Source organism: Loxodonta africana, chromosome 2, assembly GCF_030014295.1.
Source record: "Loxodonta africana isolate mLoxAfr1 chromosome 2, mLoxAfr1.hap2, whole genome shotgun sequence".
NCBI lineage: Eukaryota > Metazoa > Chordata > Mammalia > Proboscidea > Elephantidae > Loxodonta > Loxodonta africana.
The window spans coordinates 181052019-181073788 of NC_087343.1; positions in this window are offsets into that span (position 1 = coordinate 181052019).

Here is a 21770-nt window from a genome sequence, read left to right on the forward strand (position 1 = left end):
CCACCCGTTCTGGAAGGTCTGAAAGGCCTCACAGTTTTAAAATCCTTTGCTTCACCAGGAATTAACAGGTTTATACATTTTATGAGCTTTTACGAAGGTAGGCACCACCTAGACTGGTGTCTTAAAGGGAAAGGGGAGCTTGGGATGGAATGGACTGATATTTTGAAAGGAAATCGAGAAATGGCCTGTCCAAAGGGAGATTTGGAGGGTGGGGCTTTCATCTGTTCCCAAGGTGTGGGCCTCGCTTTTTTTATGTCCTTAGTGCAGAATTTCTCAACCTTGGCACTATTTACATCTGGGGCCACGCCATTCTTTGTGGCAGGGTACTGTCCCAAGCATCGTAGGATGTTTAACAGCATTCCTGGCATCTACCTACCAGTTGCTGGTAGCACCTTCACCCCTCAAATTTCAGACATTGCCAAATATTTCCTATGGGACAAAATCACCATAGAGCGAAAGAAGCAGGATTTTACAAGGGGTATTTTCAAGTGTCAGCATCTATGGAGGCTGGAATCTCGGGAATCCAGGCAAAGATCATACAGCTTTCACAATAGATCATTATTTTCAGTAACATTGGTCCCTCCAAAAGACAGTTCTACTCTGTTATATGGGGTCACTATGAGTCGAAAATAACTCAATGGCACACAACACAGCAACAACCAAAAGCTGTAAGTGGAAACTATGTTTTTACCCAGTCCAGTTTTTAGAAACACTACCATGTGTTGGTTTCAGTGACAGCCAGCTTTAAGTCAAACTTCAGCACACAAGAAAGCTTAGATAATAAACAGGTGCAGGAACAGTCATACAACCTGTTCCTTATGCTCAGTGAAGTTCCCACTTTCCATACTTCTAGACTCTGAAATCCTATTATATGAGAGGTTCACCTCCATGGAATACAGCTATATTCTCCAGCAGGATCAACAAGACTTCTATTTGGATCATGCCACAAATTCCTTCATTTTTATGTGGAGGAGAGAAGGTCAAAAAGACATTTAGTTAGACCTGGAGTACTACTCCAAAGGTATTAAAAGCTTGGGCTTGTCAACAATACTTTTCAACAAAGTGTTTTTTTTTTTTTTTTTCCCAACAAAGCCACTCTTGGGGATTTTTAACAACAAAAATTTTATTTCTAATATCTTTTACATTTAATAATCATTGTGGCAAATATACATAATGATGTTTGAAACACTAACTATAGCCATTTCTGGACAGTTGACAACTGATTAAGAACCTTTACTGTTGTTGCTGTTATTGTTAGGTGCTGTTGAGTTGGTTCCTACTCATAGTGACACTATGCACACAGAATGAAACACTACCTGGTCCTGTGCCATCCTCACAATGGTTTGCTATGTTTGAGCCCATTGTTGCAGCCACTGTGTCAATGTCAACCCATGTCATTGAGGGTCTTCCTCTTTTTCGCTGACCTTCTACTTTACCAAGCATGATGTCCTTCTCCAGGGACTGGTTCCCCCTGATAATGTGTCCAAAGTACTTGAAGTCTCACCATCTTCACTTCAAAGGAGTTTTCTGGCTGTATTTCTTCCAAGACAGGTTTGCTTGTTCTCTGGCAGTCCATGGGATACGTAATATTCTTCATCAACACCATAATTCAAAGCCATCAATTCTTCCATCTTCCTTATTCACTGTCCCGCTTTTGAAGACATATGAGGCAATTGAAGTACCATGGCTTGGGTCAGGTGCATCATAGTACTCAAAGTGACATCTTTGTTTTTTTAGCAGTTTGAAGAGGTCTTTTGCAGCAGATTTGCCCAATGGAAAACATCTTTGATTGATTGATTTGCTTTTTTATTGTGCTTTAGATGAAGGTTTGCAGAGCAAATTAGTTTCTCATTAAACAATTAATATACATATTGTTTTGTGACATTGGTTGCCTAGCCCATGATGTGTCAACACCCTCCCCTTCTCAAATTTGAGTTCCCCTTTACTGGCTTTCCTGTCCCTTCCTGCCTTCTTGTCCTTGATCCTGGGCTGGTGTGCCCCTTTAGTCTTATTTTGCTTTATGGGCCTGTCTAATCTTTAGCTAAAGGGCGAATCTCAGGAGTGACTTTAGTACTGAGTTAAAAGGGTGCCTGGGGGCCATAATCTCAGGGTTTCTGCAGTCTCTTCCAGACCACTAAGTCTGATCTTTTTTTGTGAGTTTGAATTTTGTTCTACATTTTTCTCCAGCTCTAATTTCTTTACTGTTGCTTCCATGGCATTGATCCTGGATCCAATAAAATGAAACCCTTGTAAACTTCAGTCTTTTCTCCATTTATCATGATTTATTTTTTTTGCCTATTGATCTAGTTGGGAGGATTTTTGTTTATGTTGAGTTGTAATCCATTTGAAGGCTGTGATCATTTATTTTCATCATTAAGTCCTTTTCACTTTCAGCAAGCAAGGTTGTGTCATCTGTATGTTGCAGGTTGTTCATGAGTCTTCCTTCAATCCTGATGCCACATTCTTCTTCATATAGTCCAGCTTCTCAATTTATCCACTCAGCATATAGATTAAGTCTGGTGGAAGGATACAACCTTAACACACACCTTTCCTGATTTTAAACCATACAGCATCCCTTTGTTCTGTTCGAATGACTAGACTCTTGGTCTATGTACAGGTTCTCATGAGCACAATTAAGCATTCTGGAATTCCCATTCTTTGCAGTGTTATTCATAATTTGTTATGATCCACACAGTCGAATGCTTTTGCATAGTCAATGAAACACAGGTAATGTCTTTCTGGTATTCTCTGCTTTCAGCCAAGATTCGTCTGACATCAGCAATGATATTCCTGGTTCTGCATCCTCTTTTGAACCCAGCTTGAATTTCTGGCAGTTCCCTGTTGATGTACTGCTGCAAATGCTTTTTAATTATCTTCAGAAAAATTTTACTCGTGTTTTATGTTAATATTGTTGAATAATTTCTGCATTTGTTGGATCACCTTTCTTTGGAATGGTGCAAGTATCGATCTCTTCCAATCAGTTGGCCAGGTAACAGTTTTGTAATTTTCTTGGTGTAGATGAGCGTGCACTTCTAGCATTGTAACAGTTTGTTGAAATGCCTCAATTAGTATTTCACCAATTCCTGGAATCTTTTTTCACCAATGCCTTCAGTGCAGCTTGGACTTCTTCCTTCAGTGCCATAGGTTCTTGATCATATGACACCTCCTGAAATGGTTGAGCATCAGCCAGTTCTTTTTGCTACGGTTACTCTGTATATTACTTCCATCTTGTTTTGATGCTTCCAGGGTCTTTGAATATTTTGCCCATGGCGTAGTTCAATATTGCAACTCGAGGTTTGATTTTTTTCTTCAGCTCTTTCAGCTTGAGAAATGCTGAGGATGTTCTTTCCTTTTGGTTTTCTAACTCCAGATCTTTGCACGTCATTACAATACTTTGTCTTCTTGATCACCCTTTGAAATCTTCTGTTCAGCTCTTTTACTTTATCTTTTCTTCCTTTCTTGTTAGGTACTCTATGTTCAAGAGCATGTTTCAGAGTCTCCTCTGCTATCCACTTCGGTCTTTTATTTCTTGCTTGTCTTTTTAATGATTTTTTTTTTTTTTTTTTTGCTTTCTTCATGTACAAAGTCCTTGATATCATCACACAACTCGCCTGGTCTTCAGTCATTAATGTGCAATGTGTCAAATCTATTCTTGAGATAGCCTCTAAATTCAGGTGGGATATACTCAAGATCATATTTTCACCCCTATGGACTTGTTTTAATTTTCTTCAGCTTCAACTTGAACTTGCATATGAACAGTTGATAGTCTGCTCTGTAGTCAACCCCTGGCCTTGTTATAACTGATGAAATTGAGCTTCTCCATTATATCCTTCCACAGTTATAGTCAATTTGATTTCTGTGTAGTCCATCTGGTGAGGTTCATATGTATAGTCTCCATTTATGTTGTTGAAAAAAGGTGTTTGCATTGAAGAAGTCAATGCAAGTTTGGTCTTGCAAAATTCTGTCGTGTTTTTATCATCAAGGCCACTTTTTCTAACTACTGATCCTTCTTAGTTTTTAACTTTCCCATTCCAATCACCAGTAATTATCAATGCATTTTGACTGCATGTTTGATCAATTTCAGAGTGCGGAAGTTAGTAAAATCTTCAATTTCTTCATGTTTAGCATAGTATTGATGTGTAAATTTGAGTAATAGTCATATTAATGGATCTTCCTTGTAGGCATGTGGGTATTATTCTATTACTGACAGCTCTGTACTTAAGGATAAATCTTGAAATATTCTTTGTGACAAAGAATGTGATGTCATTCCTCTTCAATTTGTCATTGCCTGCTTAGTAGACCATATGATTGTTCAATTTAAAATGGCCAATACCAGTCCATTTCAGCTCACTAATCCCTAGATATCAGTCTTTATGTGTTCCATTTCCTTTTTGATGACTTCCAATTTCCTAGTTCATTACTTCTACATTCTGATTTTTAATAGATGTTTGTAGCTGTTTCTTCTCATTTTAAGTCGTACCACATCAGCAAATGAAGGTCCCGAAAACTTGATTCTACCCACATCATTATGGTTGACTCTACTTTGAGGAGGTAGCTCTTCCCCAGTTGTATTTTGAATGCCTTCCAACCTGAGTGGCTCATATTTTGGCACTATATCAGGCAATGTTCTATTGCTGTTCATAATGTAACTGAATTCCTTTTGGGTTCTTGCCCAGTCCTATTAGCCAGTCAAAATAAGATGGACTCCAATTGCAAGTGAAAGAGAAAATGGCAAATTTATTGTTTGTGCAGAAAAGGAGCTACACAGGGCCTAGTGGCCAAAAGACCGTGTGCTGTCCACCTGTAGGGGGTCAGATGTCTTCGAGTCCCTGGGGGCAGGGATTGGCTCCTGAAACCCTAGACCCCATGCCCAAATTTGGAGATCCAATGCTGAGTCATGCTTAGTCATTCTTCACGGGAAGTTTGAGTTGTGGGATGTCTCGCTTTCCAAAGGGGCTTGGATGGAACTATGGAATGGAGAATATCTTCCCTTCCAGTGATACTTGGGTCCAGGATCTGGTAATGACGTGATTACCTTCGTTTGTGTATGTGTCAAGATCTAGCGCTCGGAAAAAAATCGAGTTAGAAGCCATAGTTTGCAAGGATGGCAGAGCAGGAAATGAGGTGGGAGGGAGCCTTAGTGGGGCAAGGTTTCAATAAGGTTTTCACTGGCCAAATTTTTTTTTAGACGTATATTGCCAGGTCCTTCTTCCTAGTCTCTTTTATTCTGGAAGCTTTGCTGAAACCTGTCTACCATGGGCCCTACTGGTATTTGAACTACTGGTGCCATAGCATCACAGCAATATACAAGCCAGCATAGTATGACAAACTGACAGATGAGTGGTGGTAAGAAATTTTAGGTGCTAAAATATCCTGGAGTATGGCTTCCTGATTAGGATGCCTCAGGTGTTATTCATCTACACTTATAGTGTAGGCTAAAGTTGTTTTACACAAATGCTCTTCAGGCTAAAGTTGTTTTACACAAATGCTCTTCAGCACAGCTGGTACTTATTCATTGGAAAGAAAATTAAAGGGTAGTGCTGGAACTATGGCCATGGAGATCTGAAGACCAGAAGCCAATCCTCAAATGTTCTGGACTGAATAAACTCTGGAGTTCAAATGTGTCTAGATTTCTTCCCAGACCTGGAAGGTAGAAGCAAAGTTATATTTGAAATAATGAGTGGAAAAAGGCAGGTTTATGTGGGCAAAACAATATGACATCCTTATACCTCCACGGTGGCACAGCAAATCTACACTCATTTTTACATGAATCTTTTCTGAATTCTGTTGTTAAGTCAGGGTTCTTTTTAGACAATAGAATGCCTCTATCTCTATGCTGTCTTTCCTCTCTTTGTGACAATTATATTTTTAATAACAATTTTAGTCCCAGCCATAAAATTCTATTTTCATTGTAGTGATTAACTTCTATTGGCATAGAATAGGAAAGCTTGCCCCCAAAAGGTACAGTGCAACAATTTGTTTTTTCTTTCCATCTCATTTTTTTCACCCAAGGCTCCATCTACATATGCCCTGTTGTTGTTAAGTCCCGTCAAGTCAATTTCGACTTACAATGACCCCATGTGACAGAGTAGAACCACCTCATATGGTTTTCTTGGCTGTAATATTTACAGAAGCAGACCACCAGGTCTTTCTCCCATAGAGCCACTAGATGGGATCAAACCACCAACATTTTGGTTGGCAGCCGAGATCTTAACCTTTGCGCCACTGGGGTTCCTTATACATGCCCTACAAAGCCCTATATAGTGAGGTTCTTGCACAGAGGATAAGACAGTCACACCTTTTCAGTAACATGGTTTATATCTGTCACCTTTGTAGATAGCAAGAAATAATGAAGCATAAAGTTGTTAGTCCAATCTATATAGTAAAATATATCATGAGAATATGGTCAGAAATTTGGGAGGGCTGATTTAACTTCAGATTAATAATTCTGAGCTAGATTTGACCATTATTTTTTATCTAGACAGTAGTAAAGTAGGACTTTTTAATTTTGTTTTGGTTTTAGAAATACTTATACATTGGTACAAAGTCCCAAACTGCTGAGCAAGTGCCTTGCCTGAATTCTAGCCACAATGAATTGGTTTCCGCTTCCCTAACACTTTGTTTCTATGTGTTTGTTTATTTGCAATGGCTTTCTCTCTTCCTGGAAGGAAGTCCCCTGTGTCATTTTTTTTGTTGTTGTTACCTTGCCTTAATCACGTTAAGATCTCGTTACCCAGCTGTGTCTTTTCCACATTTACAATGGGTGAAGTGGGGGCCTCACTCATTGTGGTCTCATTAAAAACAAAGCAAACAAACAGTTGCCCTGGAGTTGACCCTGATTCATGGAGATCCAATCTGTGTCAGAGAAGAGCTGTGCTCCATAGGGTTTCCAAGGACTGATTTTTCAGAAGTGGGTTGCCAAACCTTTCTTCTCAATGCCCTCTAACTTTTGAACCTCTAACTTTTCAGTTATCAGCAGAGCATGTTAACCATTTGCACCACTGAGGGACTCAGTTGTCTCATTGTCCATGAAACCCTGTGTTCACTGAGGATGCTGTCATATAACCATCCATATTCATGGCCCTCCCTCTGCCTGGCTGCCAGTCCTTTGGAGGTAGGCAATGTGCTTTAGTCATTACTGTATCCTTAGAAACCAGCAGAGTCTATGGCATAGGATGAGCATCAATAAACATATCCTGAATTGACTTGCAATTGAAATTTCAATTTTCTTGTAATTTACATATTATGATACTTTGGAATTACAAAGGAAGAAAATTTTATTTGGAAGACAGAGAGGCCCAGCAAAAATCAGTTGCAGTAAGGACCTCTCTCCCAGCTGGTTCTGAGTGACAGGTGAGATGGGTTGTGGTGAGATGGACTTTGGGAAGGCTGACCCTGTGGGTTGTGATGTAGAACAGAAGGGGAAATTGTGATAATAAAAGTCTGTGTCTCATGATCTTCAGTAAAGTTTCTAAGATCATGCATGCTGGAAGTGATGGGATTTCTTAAGAGAATAGAAACAGGACAGCCTTTTTAGTGTCCAGATTTGATGCATTTCGTTTCCGGGAATGCTCATAAAATGCTGGCCTGGAGACAGGGGGACAGAAAGTAAGATGGGAAATATACAGAAACTCTGTGTAGGTGTGTGTTAGTGAACACTGGAAATCCAGACACATAAATTGTGAAATTCAGCGTATTTAAGCCAATATTATTCAAGTGGCCAAGGGACAAAGAGGCCCGCAATTGATATCAAATTATAAATACTTCACCTCCATTATCTCTTTTGATTCTCACATCAACACAGTGAAGTAGACTGGCACCAATTAGTGACTGTTTCCATTTTAAAGATGAGGAAATGCAGCTTCAAGGGGTTAAAATGAACAAATAATAACCATAACAGAGGCAAAATTATATGCCAGCTGTTTTAGGTCTCACCACATTATCTCGCTTAATTCACTCCAATCATACAAGAGGTTGGCACTCTTACTATATTCACTCTACAGCTGAGGAAACTGAGAGGTTAAGTCCTTTCCTCAAGGTCACTAAGGAAGTAGTGGACTAAGAACCAGGTCTGTCTCATTCTAAAGTCTCTATAATTAGTCGCTATGTTATTCGATCTTAAAATTCAGTCTTCTTCAACACTGCTTTATTCCTAGCCCGTTATAAACAAACAGGTTAAAAAAAAAAAAAAAAGTAAGGGTGGGATAAGGGAAGAAAGGAAAAGAAATCCAGGCTATGTTTTTACCCCCCGTTTAACATTTGCTCATTCATTTTAATCATGCTCAATTACAACAAAGGAGTGTGGAGATCCAGGTACAGCCCTTAACTCCCTCCATATTCAGAAGGGCCTGTGCATTCCATCAACTAGCCACCTGCTCCATTCATTCAGTGTGATCACAGACACAGCCAGCAGCCCTGCAGTTCCCTTACCTCTTCCCTATTTGCATTTCAGGAGTTTTGTAGTACCAGTGGACAGGAACTCCTAAGAAGGTCACCATTCTTCCCAAATGGTGAAATCCAGGTACACTGAGGAGGATCCGTTTTCTAAAGGTCACACTGAGGTGGGAGAGGAACCATGGGGAGCTGGGTACCCCTCCCACCAGACCCCCTCCCTCCACTTCATCTCTCCTATTGATTTTCTAGAGAAGAGATACAGTCATCAGGCACAGGAAATATGGGCTGTTAGCATTTGATGATAATGGTTGGCACTGGGGAAAACTTTGAAAAGAAAAATTTTATCAGACAAGCAATTCAGGGCTAACTAAAAATATTTCAGAACGATCAGATTTTCTGCCTTCAGTTAGAAAGAATTCTCCGTACCTCTTCAAAACCAATCCCTAGTGAAAGAACGAAGCTTGAGCAAATTCTTCAATTTAGATTTTTTGAAAAAATAAATAGAAACCTAAATTGAACGTGGTTAGTTTTCCATTTCAGAAACTGGTTTTCTGACAACCATAGGATTAAAATCCTCTTATTTAGGAAGACGGGGTAAAATCTACATTCTACTTATCCATGGTTTCCTAAACTCCAGTTATTTGCATTCCTTCCTGAATTTCACCATATCCAAAAATGGCCTCACCTGGTAATTGTCAAAATTATTTAACATTTCCCTTCTTTAAATTGGTAATTTTTAAAAGCTTAAATACTTCCTTTAGCTTTATCTTAAGCAACAATATCCATATATATAACGTTACCAATATGCTTACAATGACATGTTCAAATATACCTAAACACATAGTTGTTAAAATAAAAACTGTTTGTTTATATAACACCTAAAAGCCTTTCACATGCCAGCAAAGGGACATTTACCACCTCTAATACTCTCTTTTCTAATTCATAGGCTAAGGCAATAGGGATAATGTTCTACAACTTCCAAGGATATTTATTAGGGATCGGTGGAACATCCACAGTCTCTGACGAATGTTATCTGGGGTCAGTAAGACAAGGATGTGTGTGTACATCGTCTTTGATCTCTTGACTTCAATACTGATTGTTTTCACGGTAAGACATCATCTTTCATGATTTCACCAAAGCAGCAAGGTGGTTTAGAAAGTAAATCAGGCCGCACTTATAGACTAAAAAAGCAAAACTAACCCCTTGTTGTCGAGTCAATTCCCACTCATAGCGACCCTAGAGGACAGAGTAGAACCGTCCCATAGGCTTTCCAAGGAGCAGCTGGTGGATTTGAACTGCTGATCTTTTGGTTAGCAGCCGTAGCTCTTAACCATTGTGCCACCAGAGTAGGTGTTTTTTTCCCCCCCATGGTGACCCTGAACTTGAGAAGAAAAGTCATTTTCCAACTGTGATTTCTTTCCATATGTATTGATTCTACTGAAGATATAGAGAAGGTGCTTGATTCTATGAATAATTTCACTGAAGCATGTTACTTTATGTACTTAACACTTAATCCTTCTGCTCCCAAAAAATGTGGCAATTTCTTACTCCCCTGCTTCTCTCCTGCATGTAGCACTGATGTATACTAACCACTCAGTAAAGATTGAAAGGCACCATAAAGTCATAGTGGAAGAGATCTGAAGTCAGATACCCTGACTCTACCATTTACCGGCTTTGTAACCTAGGACAAGTTACTTAACTTCTTTGAGTTTAGTTTTAGAAAATGGGAATAGTACTATCACTTATCTCCTTGGATTGGTGTGGGAGTCTGTGGCTGGTACAAACAGTTAATACTTTTGGCTGCTAACCAACAGGTTAGAGGTTTGAGTCCACCCAGAGGTGCCTTGGAAGAAAGGTCTGGCAGTCTACTTCCAAAAAGTCAGCCTTTGAAAACCCTTTGGAGCACAATTCTACCCTGAGACACATGGGGTTGCCATGAGTTGGAATTGGCTTTAAGGCAAGTTGTTAGGGATGATGGGAGTGCTCACTAACAGTGCTCAGCTGAGCCGTATTGAAACTAGAAGCAAAAGGAAAAATCAGTAATGCTGAGCAAATCTTTCTTAAAATAGCAACATTTTGTTAATTATGGACTTTTGCCTTAATTTTCATGAAAAAAAAACATTGAAATAGTTATCTTGATTACTAAGTTTTTGATATTCTCTCAAATTTTGCACCTAAGGTAATCACCTCACTCTGACCTTGTGGTGACCTTGGTCAGAACTGAAAGTAATAAGGAAAATAAGGTATATAGCACCGGGCTAGGGTCATAGGGAACAGTCCATCAAAAAAAATGTAATTGTTGCTAGTGTTATTGTTGATATTAATTAGCAGAAGACTGGAAATTTAGCTCTGTGTAATGGGGGTTAAACATAACCTTGACCATGGATTGGGCGCTAGTTTCAGCTTAAAAGAAAACATTAGGAGTTTATTCTTATATTCAGTCTGTAAAGACTGGACAGTTCATGGGAGCGTGAGTGCCTTTGCACTAGTTTTCTAATTTATTATATGAGAAATTGCAAATGGATAGGCTGGAGACTTTTTATAAATGTTATCACTTATAAAAGTTGTTGAAATTGTAACGATTATCTTTAAACACATAGCACAGTCAACAGTCAATAAACTGAAATACTCAGGAATGGTGATATTCTAGTTAAATAGGTTCTACTGGAGAATTTCTTTGTTTTAGCTTCTGCTATGGAAAAGTCTCTGTAAAATGGATTCACTAGCTTTCCTACCGTAGTACCTAGAGTAGATGGAGCATAATAAAATCTCTTAATGGTGGACGCTCTAGTGGGGCCTTGTGGCATTGTTCCATACATTTATGGTTTTTGATTCAGACCATGTGTATAGAAGGTGTCGGAAACAAAGCAGTAACTTTTGAAACTGAATCTTGACAAAAGGTAGCTTTTTTCTCCATGACTTCATCTTACCTCCTGAGAGAGAGAAATGAAAAATAAATTCCTGCTAATAAAATCAAGTTGAGGTTTCCCTTACAAAAACCTTGCTTGGGGTTGTTCTGGTTTTACAGCTGCAAAGAACACATTGGCAATGGCCAAAGCTTATCTATGCTTCCCTATTATTTCTGTTAATTCCACCAAAGTGAATTAGCATTTCAATAAGGTTTACAATGGAAATAACCAGTCAAATTTATGAAAATGAAATAGTCACATTTTTTAGGGTATCACTAGCCAGTTTATTGGACAAGTTTTCCATTAGTTATATTGGCATTTATGCCAAGATGAGACAGGTCTAGCTTGGAGAGACCTATACCATCTGTTCATGCAAAAGTATCCTGGAGAATTTACCTCAAGGACAACTGAAGGGAGATGGGAAATGGAAGGTTTATTGGAAGTTCGTACTAGTGTTACTGTCGGAGGCTACTGACAAGAAGAAGCAGTGTTACTTAAAGGCTAGAATGTCTTGCATTTCCTTTATTCCCTGACTGATTTTCCTCAGGCTCTGGGCATGACCAAATTAATATGGCTGTCTTGTGGGTCATAGATTTGAGGGATTCAATAAGGCAGTTAGAGTTGACATTTTGTTCTTGCTGTAACTGCTGGAGTTTGATTACACGAGAGTGTGTGATCCATAACTTGCTCCTCTGTTTAATTCTTTCTCATTTCAATGTTATGTGCCCAATAGGGCTAAAAAAAGGTCAGAAGCTGGTAATCATCTTCATGTTCTTTAAAGTCGCTTAAATTTATCTGATTTTTTTCTTTGTCATCTGCTCCTATTTGCTCTAAACCAAAACCAAAATATTTGCTCTAGCCAAGGTTATTCTGAACGCTTCATTTTTCTTGCTGACTGAGCAGATAGCCTCATGAATAGGTACAAGTTCACACTTACATCAATGAGTCTCAGTTTCTCAAAGTGTTTGTTGGACATTGCTTTCAATTATAGAGGTCGAGACATTACTATAAATGCCACTGAGAGTTGATTAATACAATTAACAACAACTAGTAATTGTGAAAGAAACCTTGGTAGTGCAGTGCTTAGGCACTCGGCTGCTAGCCAAAAGGTCAGCAGTTCAAATCCAAGAGCCCCTCCTCCAGAAAATGATGTGACAATCTGCTTTCATGAGGATTACAGCCTTGGAAACCTGATGGGGCAGTTCTACTCTGTCCTATATGGTCAGCCGCTATGAGTTGGAATTGACTCAATGGCAATGATTCGGTTTCTGGTTTGGTGGTAATTATGAGGAGTGCCCTATTTACTTTAAATGAGCCTTTATTTAATGCATACTTTAAAAGCTTATTTCTAAGAAAGTAGAGTAGGAAATGTTTCAAAGAAGTGAGCTTTGCCTTTTGTGAAGTGCAAAGTAGAAACAAAGCGAAACAAAACATTTAGCAATTTGTCCATCTTTTTAATGAAATCTAATGGGTTGGTGTATGTGTGTGTGTTTCTTCAAACATAATAACTCTGAACAAATTATTTGTTTTTAATGTCATAAAAGCCCAGGTTATATTACTTGGTTTTCTTAAAGCTCTTACAATGAAGACTCAATTATGTCGCATTCACAAACAATTAGGTTTGATTATTTGGTTGCAAACTATTGTTGCCAACATTTTGATGTGTTTTTTTTTAACCAATAAAAACATCCTGCTTTGTCTATTAAAATACTCATTTTGTAAATTGTTTTCCATATGATTTAGGCTATAACACAAATGTTTTCTACCTCTCTTTGCAGCAAAATTTTCCCTGTCTATTTAATTTTTTTTGTTTACACAACTTACTGGATAAGTTCTATGAGTTATTTTGGAAATATGAACTTTCTATACTGAATCAATGACTCAGCCTCAAATATCAGAGAACTTTAGAATACATTGAAAAGGAAGAGTCATTTCCCAAGGATCTAATATGCCCATTTGATATTCTCTGAGTGACTTTTGTTCCCAATGTGCTCCAGTTTGTATGTTCTGTTCCACAAAGTACTAGTTTCTACTTAAAATCTGGTCTAGCCCAGAGAACACAGTGCTGGTTTACTCTGAGGTGAGGTTTAAAGTCATCACATATGATGAAAATTGATTATAGCAAATTTAATCAATGAAAATCTCTTAGGAAGTCACCACATTGGAGACCAACATAATACTTTTTCAAGTATGACAGAGTCGGTTTTCCCCATAATGATGGTAAAGATCACTTGCTTTTGATTGAACTCCAGATGAAATAATTAGATCCTGTGTTTTGGTCATCATGGGCATAAACCACATATCTTCAAATATTAGTATTCCAGTCAGCATAGTGAGCTGGGTCAACAATATGAGAGGCATCTCTGTTAGGACCAAATGAGGATATAACAGATTCAAATTTCCCATTTTACTTCCACCATGCCTATCTGCATTCAGGACAATGGCAGATCAACCCACCAACTATAAAATTATTTTTTCCCTCTCTCTTTTCCTTTGTGCCTCCATCTCTTTCTCTCTGTTTAATTGTCACCATGAGCCTTCAAGAAGTAGGTCTTGCTTTTATCCCCATTTTACACATAAGCCTAAACAAGGTCAAATAACTGTCCCATGATCACACAGCAACTCAATAGCAGTGCCAATATTTGAATCTAGGCTTCCTGACACCAACACTTTTAACTTATCCACTGTGCTATGTTTTAAAACATGCCCATAAGCAGTCTGCCTTGGTGTCCTGTGAACAAAATAAAGGCAGTAATAATAATAAGTTACCCTTGAGCCCTGAAGCATACATCCAGGGAGAATATTGGCACTAGCACTCTTGTAATTCCTTTTGCTGCTATGGTCTCACATACATCTGCCTAATCAAGGACCTTGATCGCCTTTCATTCTGGTTCCTAACCCCTTGGGACTAGATTTCCAACGTTATACCTTTCCAGTTTAAAGCGAGATTTTGATACTACTATGGCTCTGATATTGGTTAGGAGAAATTGCTCGACAGCTCTTCCCAAGTTCAAACTAGGAACTGAGCGAAAGTCTTATCTGCATAGCTTTGGTCAGTCTAATCTATCACATTCCATTGGCAGTTTGGGAAATGTAAGGACAAATTCACGTGTAGTTTACATGAAGCTGCAACAAATTGAACTGACCATGATCTTTCAGTATGTCTGTGCATGACACGGTCATATTTAAGTATCTTTTTTTTTTTTTTAAAGCACAAGCCCACCCTGAAGTTTTCCATGACACAGTTCAACATATGTGTCTATTGGAAAAGTCAGCTTTCCAAGTTAGAATCCAAATGAAATGGGTCGTATATTATATGCAGGGTTCATAATGTAAGAGGTATGCATGGTTCTATAGGAACACAAACTTATAAGTCATCGATGAACTTTGAGTGCTTTGCAATAGCCACCCAAATACACCCTCAGAGTTTGTGATATAGCAGTTTTTTGCTTCATTTCAAAATCATTTTTTTAAGAAATGAAAATTTACTAACCTTTCACTCAACACAAAATAACGATGGCATCCTAGTTCATTTATATTCAGCTGGAGTAATATATATATTCAAGTGGCAGATGTAGAGCGTTAATGGATTAAAGTATATGGGCAAAGTGAGCAATTGTACTGTAAATGTTACTTAAGTGAATTTGGCCTGCAAGAGTATTATTGATTTATTTGATCTAATTTCGTTTGTATTGCAATTCAAGCTCAAGATTGAGGGTTGAAGTCATCTGTCTTCCATAGGTGAAATGACTTCAGGTCACAAGGGACCTAAACTAAGTGAATAGGAGGTCTCTTCTTTTGAGGAAGCAAAGAGAGTAGAAATATCGTCCAGTGAGGTTGGGGGCGGCGATGGAGAGGAAAATGTTATTCTCTTTCCAAGGACACTGGGAAATCATAACCCACCAAGAAGAAAACACCCAACTACCACTCAGTGAAACATTTTGGTTTCCCTGTCAATATTAAAACAATATCCTCTTAATAGCTGAAGAGCGGTACTTTGCAAAGCTAGGCATGGAGCTTAGGGATGTTGCTTATCATCGATTACTTTGTAAATCAACAGAAGGGGTGGATTTTTTTTTTTTTAACATTAGAAAAAAATACATTAATACCAGTTCAGGCTTAAAGAAAAATTGTGCAGGAAGTACCAAGTGTACATATACTCCCCTGCACCCAGTTTCCTTTATTACTAACTTCTTGCATTATAGTGGTATATTTATTACAATTGATGAACCAATATTGATATGTTATTATTAGCTAAAGCTCATAGTTTACATTAGGGTTTACTCTTTGTGTTGTATAGTTCTATGGGTTTTGGCAAACACAAAGGTCACGTGTCCACCATTATACATTACATGGTCCTTAAAATGTCCTGTGCTCTACTTATTCACCACCCCCTCCTGCCCCTGGGAAACACTGATCTTTTTACTGTCTCTGCAGTCTTACCTTTTCAGTATGTCATATAGATGAAATCATAGAGTTATAGAAAAAAAATTTTTTTTTTCCTTTGGCTGATGGGAAAAAGTACCCCATTTTGTGTTTCATGTACACTCCCTCAGTTCTCCAAGTACCCAGGCCTATGAAGAAAAGAGAGAATGGCTATTGAGCCCAGAGGAGCAAAATTCTTAACACCCAAATTTAGTATTAAGCAATTTCATAACACCTTCAAGAAATGTTATTTCTATTTTTCTTGAAGCTGTTAGGAAATTTCTTAATACTAAATTTGGCACTGAATGATTAAAAAAGGACTGATTAAAAATGTAAACTATTTAGTCCCATTCAGCTATTGTGAAACTATCATGTCATGTGGCTCTAATCGCAGAATTTTCACAGCCTGAATTCTTGAAGATTATAAAGGAAAGGAGTGTAACTAAGATTTTAAAAATAAGGTTGGCAGAAAGAGAAACAACTTTGAAACTCATTGGTATGGGTCCTATGGCACACTCCTGTGAAACAAGGAAGAATTTGCAGCCTGTCCAAATAAAGATGGGGAAACTGAGGTGAGGAGGGCCTGGTAACCAGTTCAAGGTCACCTGGGGCAACCATAAAGTTTTCCAGGTAGAAGAGAGATTGGCACAACACACCAATATTAGTCCCCTGGCTCCTCTGCTTCTAGAGTTGCAAAGAGATCTATTAATTAAACAAAACAGTCAGACAGCTCCCCAGGAGCCTTTGGATATGGATTCTCTAATGACTTCATGCAAAATGTCCCAGACCTGAAACATCTGTTCTGGAGATACAGTCAAGTTCCACTCCACAGTCCCAAGTTAACAACTTATTTCTTTTCCTTTTATTTATTTATTTTTTTCTAAGTGCATAGCAGCTGTCCACATATTTCAGAGGACAGACCTTGGCTTTAAAACGTAGCCAGAGAATGTTATATAGAAAACTCTCAACACTTGACTGTATGTGCTAATTAGAAGCTATTTAAATAAGCACGTAAATCCATTTATACACTGATAAATTTTCAGTTGCCAAACAGCTCCTGTGAAAAAGCCAGAAAGGTAAAAATAAGTCAATATAATGCATTTAACATTTATTTTTATGCAAGCCTGGGTAATTTTTAGAATTGTTTTGAGAGCAGTGATTTGCATGTGCAGTGCATTTGTTTTTTGAGACTTTTGAAACATTATTTTTCTGGAAAAAGAAGGCAACTCTTCTTGATAGAAAGGCATCCAGCCAGATACCCAGAGCTAAACCCATAAAGCCAAAAGTGAGAGGAAGTGAGATAATCCTAGACCAGACATTCGCAAGGCCTGAGGGAAAGAATGAAGAGCATCAAGGAAAAGATAAAGGTGTCTTATGACTTCACTGCAACAGGGGGTAAATTTGTCTCCAGTGTGAGCCCTACAGCTAACAAAGAACCGTCAAGCATTGCCTTTCTGCTGTATCCCTCCAAAGAGGGATGGTAGATAAATGTCACAGTCTCATTTCCCCCACAGAATACCATCTCACGTGCTGTTTCTTTTTACATCTTTCTTTTTTCACTGTCTTTTCCTCTGCCTTTATTACACACATGCACATATGCATGTGCACATGCACATTTCTCCATCCAATCATCCATCCATCTACACATCCATCCATCCATCCATCCAACAAATATGTACTGAGGACCTACTACTAATCTGACACTGTCCTAGACTCTGGAGTAAGACAGAGAAAATCCCTCCTTTCACACAGCTTACAATCTATTGGGGAACCACATCATTAAGGCTTAAATAAATTTCACTATTAAGAAAAATTTTGTGTGAAAATAATTGTTAGAAAGACTATCAATAGGTAACATGGTAAAGAACTATTGGAAGAAACAAGGGTCCTTGAGATAAGAGATTGATCATGAAAAAAACTCCCCAATGAGAAGAGGTAAATTATTTGAATGATGAGAAGGAGGCTGCTGTGCAATTCTTTGGGGAAAATGTCTTCCAGGCAAAGAAAAGAGCAAATACAACAGCCTTGTGGCCAGTACAATTACAGACAGACAAACAAAACAGAATGACTCAGTGGGGTGTGGTGTAAGATGAAGCCAGGGAGGTAAAACCTGAAAAAAGCCTACTGTCGTCGAGTCGATTCTGACTCACCAAGACTACAGGACAGAATAGAACTGCCCCATAGGGTTTCCAAGGAGCACCTGGTGGATTCGAACTGCCAATTTGTTGGTTAGCAGGTGTAGCTCTTAACCACTACGCCACCAGGGTTTCCCAGGGAGGTAAACAGGAGTTAAATCACGAGGATTCTTACAAGATATTAAAAAACACATGTATTTTATTATTTATTTAAATTTTCATACAGTTTCCTACATAACATTTACATCTTGCATATCATACGAAGTATTTTGCAGATATAATTTCATATACCTGCACAATGACCTATGAACAATGCAATAATATTCCCACTTTGTGGATATGAAAACTAAGTCTGAAAGAGGTTAGATGAATTTTCCAAGGTTATTTAACTAGAAAGGGTGGAACCAAGATTCCAAGTTAGATCTCACTCCATAGTCTGAGCTCTTGACTACTCTCCCCTTTACTTCACTTCTTCTTTACCTTATTTCCCAGAACTAGTTGGTATGTTGTACATGTAATGCAAGGAAAGCATGCAAAACAGTAAATATCTCCAGAAGTAGGATGATTGAGATCTTGTTGACCAGAAGAAACATTTTGTTCTGTTATACATGAGAAGAAAAGCAGTCATTTAGAAGAGCAGCCCCTGGGTTGTGCAAATGGTTAAGTGCTTGGCTACTAGCCAAAAGGTAGGCTGTTCACACCAATCGCAGGTACCTCAGAAGAAAAGCCTGGCAATCTACTTCCAAAAGGCCATAGCCTTGAAAACCTATTCTGCATCCATGGGTCACCATGAGTTGGAATTGGCACCATAGCACCTAACAACAGCAACAGATTCTAAACAGTCTCTGCTAAATTGCCTCCCTTAGAGGCAATTAGTGTCTACATTCTCCATCACAGCTAGATTGAGAATTTTTATGATGTCAAGAAGTCATCATTATCTAGATAGACAGATAATAGATAGATAGATGAGAGAAAGACAGACAGACGGACAGATAGATGATGTGTAGATGTTGTTAGTTGCTATCCAGTCAGCTCCGACTCATGGTGACCTCATGTATAAGAGCATGAAATGTTGCCTGGTCCTGTGCCACTTTCATGATTGTTGGCATGTTCGAATTCATTGTTAAAGCTGTTATAGCTCTTATATCTCTATCTATATCTTAAAAAAAAAAAAAAAAAAGCTGCCGTTGAATTCATATATTCACATGTAGGAGTTATATATGAGGCAGAATATATTTTTTAAAACCTGGCCACAGACATATTTCAGGGCTCACAAGCTCTTTCAGAACTTTGCGATTTCCCATCAAGAAGTAGAGTATTTCTTCCCCTTTTTAACCTGGGAAGGCCTTTAAAATACTCTCAATAAATAGGATGTAGCAGAAATGATGCTGCAAGACTTCTGAAGCCGGGTCATAAAGTGTGATACAGCTTCCACGTGACTCTCTCTCTCACGAAGGATACTTGAACTTGCAACTCAGCCACCATGTTGTGAGGAACAACAGGCCACATACAGAAGCCATGTGAAGCTGATTCCACTAAAAGCTCCATCTAAGAATTCAGCCCTCAGATAACTACCATAAATATGAATGGATGAGCCTTCAGATGATTCCAGCCTCCAGCCTTTGAATCACCACGGGTGAGGCTGAATGGAACAAAAACAAGCTATCCCCACTAAGCCTTGCCCAAATTGGAGATTTTGAACAAAATAAAAGTCACCTTTGTTTTAGCCACTTAGTCTTACAGAGACTTGTTATATAGCCAAAGCAATTGGAACACATAAATAGCATATTTAAAGAATCAGAGAACAGAAGAACTAAAATGTGGCTTTTTAGGAGACTAGTCAATCTAACTTTGGGGAGGTGATATAGTTAGTTGGTTAAAAGGGTTACTGTTGAGGTTAGAAACACTTTGATTTGAAACAGGCTTTGCATCCTACCAGTGCTAACGTTTGGCTGGCTATTCAACCTATCTAAATGCTCTTTACAAGCAAGAATCACAAGAGTAGTTAACAAGACCAAAAGCTGGTTCTTTGAAAAGATTAACAAAATCAATAAACCATTGGCCAGACTGACAAAAGAAAAACAGGAGACGAAGCAAATAACCCAAATAAGAAATGAGATGGGCAATATTACAACAGACCCAACTGAAATTAAAACAATCATAACAGAGCACTATGCAAAGCTGTAGTCTAACAAATTTGAAAACCTAGAGGAAATGGACAAATTTCTAGAAACACGCTACCTACCTAAACTAGCACAAACAGAGACAGAACAACTAAATAAACCCACAACTAAAGAACAGATTGAAAAAGTAATCAAAAAAACTCCTAACAAAGAAAACCCCTGGCCCTGACAGTTTCATTGAAGAATTCTACCAAACTTTCAGAGAAGAGTAAACACCACTACTACTAAAGGTATTTCAGAGCATAGAAAAAGACAAAATACTTCCAAATTCATTCCATGAAGCCAGCATAACCCTGATACTAAAGCCAGGTAAAGACTCCACAAAAAAAGAAAATTACAGATCAATATCCCTCATGAACTTAGATGCAAAAATCCTCAACAAAATTCTAACCAATAGAATTCAACAACATATCAAAAAAATAGTTCACCATGACCAAATGGGATTCATACCAGCTATGCAGGGATAGTTCAACATTAGAAAAACAATCAATGTAACCCACCACATAAATAAAACAGAAGACAAGAACCACATGATCTTATCAATTGATGCAGAAAAGACATTTAACGAAGCCCAACACCCATTCATGATAAAAACTCTCAGCAAAATAGAAATAGAAAGAAAATTTCTAAACATAATAAGGGGCATTTATACAAAGCCAACATCCAATATCATCCTAAATGGAGAGAGACTGAAAGCATTCCCACCGAGAACAGAAACCAGGCAAGGATGCCCTTTATCACCACTCTTATTCAACATGGTGCTGGAGGTCCTAGCCAGAGCTATTAGGCTAGATAAACAAATAAAGGACATCTAAATTGGCAAAGAGGAAGTAAAAGTATCTCTGTTTGCAGATGACATGATTTTATACACAGAAAAAACTAAAGAATCCTTAAGAAATCTAGTGAAACTAATAGAGGAGTTCAGCGGAGTATCAGGATACAAGATAAACATACATAAATCAGTTGGATTCCTCTACATCAACAAAGAGAGTAATGGAGAGGAAATCACCAAATCAATACAATTTACAATAGCCCCAAAGAAGAAAAAGTACTTAGGAATAAATCTATCCAGAGACGTAAAAGACCTATACAAAGAAAACTACAAGACATCACTGCAAACCAAAAGAGACCTATATAAGTGGAAAAACATATCTTGCTTATGGATAGGAAGACTCAACATTGTAAAAATGCCTGTTCTACCCAAAGCAATCTATAGATACAATGCAATTCCAATCAAATACCAGTGACACTTTTTAATGAGATGGAGAAACAAATCACCAACTTCATATGGAAGGCAAAGAGACCCCAGATAAGTAAAGCATTATTGAAAAAGAAGAACAAAGTGGGAGGCCTCACACTACCTGATTTTAGAACCTATTATACCGCCATGGTAGTCAAAACAGCCTGGTACTGGTACAGCAACAGATGCATAGACCAATGGAACAGAATTGAAAATCCAGACATAAATCCATCCATATATGAGAAGCTGATATTTGACAAAGGCCCAAAGTCAGTTAAATGGGGAAAAGACAGTCTCTTTAACAAATAGTGCTGGCATAACTGGATATCCATCTGCAAAAAAAATGAAACAAGACTCATAGCTCACGCCATGCACAAAAACCAACTCAAAATGGATCAAAGGCCTAAATAGAAAATCTAAAATGATAAAGTTCATGGAAGAGAAAATAGGAACAACACTAGGAGCCCTAATACATGGTATAAAC